This window comes from Aquarana catesbeiana, linkage group LG04 (genome assembly GCF_042186555.1).
Source record: "Aquarana catesbeiana isolate 2022-GZ linkage group LG04, ASM4218655v1, whole genome shotgun sequence".
Lineage (NCBI taxonomy): Eukaryota > Metazoa > Chordata > Amphibia > Anura > Ranidae > Aquarana > Aquarana catesbeiana.
In genome coordinates, this window is record NC_133327.1 from 198,875,438 (window position 1) to 198,883,653 (window position 8,216).

The 8,216-nt window shown below is 37.6% G+C and overlaps 1 pseudogene; it reads left to right on the forward strand.

The window, feature by feature from the left end:
* The first annotated feature begins 604 nt into the window (after positions 1–604).
* Positions 605–1,079, forward strand: LOC141141458 (COP9 signalosome complex subunit 9 pseudogene; annotated as a pseudogene).
* The last annotated feature ends 7,137 nt before the right edge of the window (positions 1,080–8,216 follow it).

Below are 8,216 nucleotides of genomic sequence, written 5' to 3' on the forward strand. Positions count from 1 at the left end.
CTCACTCAGCTGCCAAAAGAAAACATCCGGGCAGTCTGCCAAGTTTGTAAAATGAAACATTGTAACTAACTTCCTTCTTAGATCAAAGAGAAACTTCTGTGTGTAAAGAAAAAAATCCAGGCAGTCTACCAAGTTTATAAACAATATGTAAATTTTTCTGACACTTGTTTCTTAAGGTAAAATCAATATTTTTTGCTAGAAAATTTCTTGGAACCCTCAAACATTATATACATTTTAGAAGAGACCCTAGGGAATAAAATGTCAATTGCTGCAATATTTTATGTCACACTGTATTTGGCCAGCGGTCTTTCAAACGCAATTTTTTGGGAAAAAATACACTTCAATGAATAAAAAAATAAGAAACAGTAAAGTTAGCCCAATTTTTTTAGTTTTAATGTGAAAGATGATGTTACGCCGTGAGAATCGTGAGAGAATCGTGATCTATCTTCTAAGCAAAAAAAATCGTGATTCTCATTTTAGCCAGAATCGTGCAGCTCTAGTGTGTGACAAGCTAAGCTTAGGCTGGTGGTTTGAGAGTGCAACTGGCAACTGTGGTTTGAAACCAGATTGTTGTGCCGTTTAGGCTAGTGTTGTCCACAGAAAGATGAAGCCGGCTGTAGATGAGATGTTCCCGGAGGGAGCCGGGCCCTATGTGGACCTGGATCAGGCTGGGGGAAGTACAGGACTTCTAATGGAACTGGCAGCCAATGAGAAAGCTGTGCATCTAGACTTCTTCAACAATTTCGGAGACCTTTTTGATGATGATGACATTGACTAATTTGTAAACTCACAACATTGTTCATGGATTTTGCATCTAGATGGTAAATGGTGGATGCTGAATTTCTGAGCAAGATATGTTCTTAATTTATGTATGCTATGTAAATAAAATTACCTAACCTGTAAAAAATAGAAAATAAATAAAACCAGGTTGTACAATATGCTAGAGGTCATAGAAAAAGAAAAAGAGGCGGGGTGGAAGGGAATGTAGGGAGGAAAAGGAAAGGTGATGAAGGGGGAGGGAAGAATGAAGGGAAACAGGGAGACCATGGGGCCTGACTGGATGCATGGTGACATTGATTTTTATGGAGAGCGGTTTCAAAGTGAAAGAAGAAAAAGTTAATATAGTAGTTATATTCTTTTTTTTTCCAAATAAGTTTTTATTCAAAGTTTTGACATTTTACAAAAAAAAGTAAAGAAAAACAAAGCACAAATCAAATCACAATGTACTTTAACAGTCATACATTTCTTTAGTACAAATACACAGAGTAGCTAGCACTATACAAAACAATTGGTAGGCTAAATAACCAAAGATCAGTAAGACATTCAGAATAAGAAGGGCATTTTTACAGCCTTAAGGCATTTATACCACTCAGATCTCTCTACGCTTGGAAGTGCATACGGAAGCAATAAAGTAATACCCATTATTCAACATAAGTAAGAATTGTAAGAGTAGTACCATTGCTATGCCATATTCTGTGTATAAACACAACACTCATACAAGATGTCTACCCGTTATGTGCCTCAGGCTTAACCTCACCCATAACAGAATCCATGGTAGTTATATTCTAGCCTTGGGGGCAATGTTTTAAAACATTTAAGGTGGGTATGAATAAGAATTGAGTGAGTTTCTCATGTACCATAGTGCCTATCACTCTCTGGTTTCTCCCGTGATTTTGCCAGCATTTGCCTAGCTGCAGATAATATAAAGTTAATTTGTTTCTTTTTTCCATCAGGAGAGGTCAGGGATTGGCCTATGTAGCAAGGCTTTCCAGAGGTTCCAATTTAAATTGCACTTCAGAACTGACCTAATCTTATTGTATATAGAAATATAAAACCAAAGAGCTTTAGGGCAATGCCACATATGTCCCCCTGTCAGAACACAATAGCACAGCAGGGAAAATTGCTCGGTACCGATCACTCACTGTGGGGTGCAAATATTGGTTACACAGGTAAAGCCCTGATCTCCCTGTGTAATCTGAAAGACTGTGCCATCAATTTGGCACCTAAGTCCTGCAAAGTGCAGGAGATGGGGTGCATTGCAGAGGCAAGAGAGGCTACTGCCACAACCATAGTCCCACAGTATGGCACCCAAAGCGAGTGCTTCTTCTGCCTCTGCCGTGGCCTAGCCCTGGTCACTAATTTTCCAGCCTTGAATTTCTTTATTTGTGTGTTATAACTCCACCTAAGAATACTTGCATACATTACAAAGCATAAAGCTAAAATTATGCAAAATCATTCAACTATACCTAAAGCTAAAGCTTTTTTTACATCTTTTGGATGTTAGAGGTGGTTCAACCCCTGCCAGGATCTTTTTGTCATCTATGTCCTAGACCCAACAGGAAGTTTATAGAAATCTTCCCAAACTAAAGGAAATGTTCTCTTAGACAGTTGGTAATAGACCAGAAGCTTATACTGAAAGATTTCATCTCTATTCCTGTTCTGGTAACAACTCAAAATTTTAGATGTTCCTTCACTTCTTCTGGACCTGGTAAAAAAGGACAGATATCAAATATAAAGAGTGAGTTTCCTGAACAGGACCTCAGACACCAACAAAAACCTGACATAGGTTTAATGAGGAACTGAAGTCTGGAAGATGTTTCCAAAAATAGGGAGGCAAAGGGCAATGGAATAGTCACCAATATTGTCTGTGGTCCTCCTGAAACTTATTTTTCCCCTGTTCTGCATTGTATCAATATGTGGAGGTGGCCATCTTGGTTGAATCACAGGGCTTTACTTTCTCATATCAGAGCAAGGAGAGTAGAGAGCAGCACATTAGCAACATCACCAAATCTCACTCCAAATCTCCTAAGACTAGCAGTCAGAAGAAAAAGTGCCTTAGTTCTCGCACTGCTGATATTCAAGTATGAACAAGAGTTCCTAGACACCTTCACATACCAGAAACTGCACTGTTATTTTTCAAGAGGAATTCAAGACAACGGGTACATTTTAAAGCATAGCACTCTTTACCATTCCTAAATGTCTCCTGGCGATTCATCACTTTTTGACTTCAGGCCCGCTTTAATCTGTCCCTGTTCCATCCAAAAATAGCTTTAGCTATAATTTAAAGCTTTAAGAGTATTGACCCTAAACATTTAGCTGGTGTAATTTCACCATGTTGTATTAAACATAAACAATTAAAATATTTATTATCCTATATGAATTCCCATTCAGATTTTTCATTAAGGCAAGCACGATTTACAATTTTTTAATCCAAGTTATGAATCATTCACTGATTCTAGTCATCAGCGCAGATCAAGTCACATCACTGAATGAATAATGCTTGCTCATCTCAAGTTATAATAAGGGGAATTGTTCTCATGCTGATTTGTTTACATCTTCAGTCCCGTTAATATGATCTGTTCCTATAAACCTGGCAGTAGACCAGCTTCCAGTTTTATGACTCTCAGTTTACAATCTAATCAGACAAATGAAACCTAACTAGAATTTCCTCTGACAAAATGGAACATGTAATTCTGAATTGTTTTTACAGCATGTCAAACCTATTTAACAATGATTTACTAAATGTGCATGAGTGTGTATATAATATTCTGAATTGAGGAAATATATAGTCCTTACAACTAATGACTTTGTTCATAAACAATATTGAAAATACTTTTTTTCAGAACACATAAAGCTGTTTTGTTTCATTCATAAAAGTGCTTATAAATGTAGATTAAAGTGGTTATAAAACCTTATACAGTATATACTCAGTGAACTGACTAACCTCAGAGGATATACATGTAACGCACCCCCTAAGGATCTGCAAGTAGAATGGGATCCCCACACTCCACAGCCAGGCGCACCAAATTTCCACCGAATTTCCAGAACAGTCTGTGACTTGTTTTTTTTTTTTTTTTTTATTAAGGGATGTAAACTTGAATAGGGACTGGAAATTTTGAGATGCCCACTTGACTTCAGAACAACTTTAGGAACAACTCTTCCTATAAACAGTCCTATATAGACTCCACTTCTTCCTCCAGCACTCACTTGCTTGCAGAACCCAGCAATGACACCTTGTTGCAAATTGGTAGCAAAGGCCCATTACAGGCAGGGACTCGCAGCCACTATACTTGAAGATAGGGTGACACAGCTCACACTTTCCCAGCACTTCTTCTCTGTGGTCACTGATCCCAACACTACCTCATCAGGCACTGCCAACCTTACTTTAAAATTAAGTCCTCCCGTGGTGCGCTGTCACCGCTGACAGGGCTTCCATCTTTACCAGGTCTTCTTTCCAGGTTGGCGGGCTCCAACCCTTTGATTGGACGAGCACATGTGCATGGGAGCCGCTGTTCACGGCACAGGACTCTGAAGGAACGGCACGTGCATGCTGTTCCTTCAGAGTGCATGTGCCGGTGATGTCACCAGTGGCTTCGCCAATTCATATCTCCTAAACGGTGCATGATTATTATAGCCTTAGCTATAGGTCAAAATCAACCAAGGGAGTTTACTCTCACTAAAAAAAAAAAAAAACACATGTACTGCAATGGTATATATTTATTTCAGCCTTGGGTTAAGGTACAGCAAACTGCTCTGATCCAGAAGCTCCAGAAGAATGATGCCAAAATGAATTTTTTTATTGTATTTAATGTGGAAATGTATATATTAACAACTTGAGACAGGGTAGATTACTGTGAAACAAGATTTAAAAAGATTACAGGTAGATTATGGTGAAACAGTGAGAAGTAATAGTAAAGCACAACCATTGTGCAGCACCTCAAAACAGAAAGCAGAGCTTGTGCAAGTAATGACCATAATATACAATGTATAATGTATAAACTATTATTTGTCCCCTTGCATATGTTTAAAATGTATGTATAGTTAAAATGTTTTTGTTTATATTTGGAAAAAGTAGTGAGGTGTTATAACCCCTGTCGAGTTTTGGGTGTTGTCAATGTCTCTGTAAGGGGCAGCCACTCTCTACATTTTTCCTGAGGGCAATTGTGATGGAAATTGTGAAAATCCAAAATTTCACTGTTGTCGCCAAAACAAACGGTGAGGATAGATCTTCCAATGGAGACACCTGCACCTGTCAAATTAGAGGAGTTTCCCTTTGTAGAGATTTACCTTCAATTTTGATTGCATCTGTGTAAAAGGAACTGAAGACAAATCTCCCCACTAGGACACAGACAGCAAAAAAATTTTTTTGAGCTTTAACCCTTCCATTCTCCTTGTTTTGGTTGCACATACCTCTTAATTACACATTATACATAGTTTTTCATTTTTTTAAAGATTAGCACACATCCATAAGATTTTTTACATTAAGCTGATATTACGTACATATTATATTATAAGACGATATTATTAACATATCATATTACTGTATATCCCCTTTATGATTGTGTTATTGTCTTGTTATTGCTCAACAGTTCACTATAATGTTTCTTGTCAGCCAATTTCACTTTATTGTTGCCAATCAGAGCAGAAGCAGATGGTTGCACCTATTCTTTGAACACTACGGGTTGATTTACTAAACCTGGAGCGTGCAAAACCTATTGCAGCTATGCATAGTAGCCAATCAACTTCTAACTTCAACTTGTTTAACTAAGCTTTGACAAAAAACCCGGAAGCTGATTGGTTTCTATGCAAAACTACACCAGATTTTGCACTCTCCAACTTAACTAAATCAACCCCTACATCTTTATTTATCTTTGTTGTTAAAGCCCAACCCTTTTTTTTCGTTTTGGGTAGAGTACAGGAGGGTTAGCTAGGGTTGGTATATATTTAATTGTCTTTTTTTTTAATAACAAAACATGTAGATAATCATTTCAATACAATTTCATGAATTGTGTTGTCTAACGTACTAGTTCCATCTAAAAATATATTTCAAAAAGACAATATATTTCAAGAAGACACCTTAACTAAATATCTTAATATCATATTAATAAAACAAACAAGCCAACAAAACAAACTAACAAAAAAAAAGAAAAAATACAAAACATACCTGTATTTCTGATTTCTTATCTTATATAAGATTGTAAAAACTAGATAAGAATCACCATTATCTTAGTACATACTCAGGATGTGATTATCAAAGGGTAATAATAGGAAGCTCACCAAGTTAAGTTAAAGACACTATAAAAACTAAACTACTACACTATGGGGTTGATTTACTAAAGGCAAATCCACTTTGCACTACAAGTGCACTTGGAAGTGCAGTCGCTGTAGATCTGAGGGGAAAATCTGAAATGAGGGGAAGCTCTGCTGATTTTATCATCTAATCATGTACAAGCAAAAATGCTGTTTTTTATTTTCTTAAAACAAGTAAAAAGGCGCAAAGCACAATTACCTTCAACAAAACCAATTAGTCCAGAAGCTTAAAATAAATGAGAGAAATGCATGCAAATGTTCATGCATATGTGTTAGGAGGACATAAATGTAGGTCAGTCAGGGCGGCCACCGATGGAGCCAAAAGCGGGAGCAAGCTAGAACAATAACAAGGAAAGGGGCGCCTCTGAATATATATTACAAACAAATTTTATTAAAAACAGCAATATCCACTCACATGAGGGTAGAAGAAGTTGCGTTCAGGTCAGTTGGCTGAGCAGTAGAACTACAAGTCGCAGCGGTTCCTGCAGGGGATGTGAGATCCAGAGATGGGAAATAGCTGGTGCAGCCAGATGCAGACTTTAGTAGTATTCAGTCCAACACATATCCTGTGTTTATCCTGGCAATTTCCTGGATATCAGGATAAGGGTTCCAGATAAGAGGACAGGAGAAGGGGGGGACGTCACTGCGACCGTAGAGCCGCGCTGCCGCTCACCGCTGTTAATGGAGCGCCTCTGCGCTGTAACACGGCCGGCCGTGTGAGAGACCAGAGCGAGGCTTGGAACAGCCGTGTTACAGCGCAGAGGCACTCGGTGAGCGGCAGCGCGGCTCTACTGTCGCAGTGACGTCCCCCCCTTCTCCTGTCTTCTACCCTCATGTGAGTGGATATTGCTGTTTTTAATAAAATTTGTTTGTGATATATATTTAGAGGCGCCCCTTTCCTTGTTATAGTTTTTTATTTTCTTGCATGTCCCCCTCAAATCTACAGTGATTGCACTTCCAAGTGCACTTGCAGTGCACTTGTAGTGCAAAGTGGATTTGCCTTTAGTAAATAAACCCCTATATTTCAAGCCTTCCCAACTTACCCCTTAGCTTTTCCGTATTGTACCATGTTGGAAAGTGGTCAATATTTCCTGAAGCAACTCCTTAGTCATATAGTTAGACCCAGGTATCAACTAATTTATTTATGCATATTTCCTTATTTCTCTGGGTATCCAAGTTTTCCATCATGCATAATATAAATACAGTCACCTTAAGATTCTCTAGAGTAGGAGAGTTAAGCTGGATTCATTGAGTCAATTTAATTTTTTTTGCTCCCAACCAACAAATAGTTTCTCAAGTACTACCTGTGGCCTCTCATTCACTTTTAAAGGATGGCTTAGTAGGCACATAGATGGGCACAACAACCGTAAGGATCCTGATATAGTATTCATAAAGTGTATAACCTTTTGACAGAATGTCTTTATTATTAGGATACGACCATAAATTAATACAATTTTTTTTATCAAGATGACATTTCGGACAAATAGATTACCACAACGAGGATAGTGATTTATGAACAAAATGAAATGATTGGTATGCTTTATGAAGAATCTGAAAATTGATCTCTCTCAAACTTGAACTTATTATTTATTTAGTAGTATAATTCCAAACATATTGGATATGGGACCAATCTTCCTCTAAAGATAAACTCAAAAACACAGATCATTTATGTATCCTGCATTTAATGGAGGATCTGAACCTATTTCTTCTCTCAAAAAATTACAGACTCTGGATAGTCAATGCTTTTTAGATGGCTTATCCAATAGATGTAAAATATTTGAATGGAGTTTTAAAAAATGAATTTCTCAAAACATAAATAAGGAAATTCCTAAATTGTGCATATTGTAAAAAAAAACAAAGCTTTGAAATACTATACTGCTGACAAATTATAGAAAATTCTAACGGAATCATCAGGACATGCAATGGGGTTTATTTATTAATGGCAAATCCACTTTGCACTACAAGTGCACTTGGAAGTTCATTTGAAACTTCAGTCGCTGCAGATCTGAAGGGGACATGCAAGGAAAATGCTTGTACATGATTGGATAATAAAATCAGCAGAGCTTCCCCTTATTTCAGATCTTCCCCTCAGATCTACAGCGACTGCACTTCCAAGTGCACTTGCT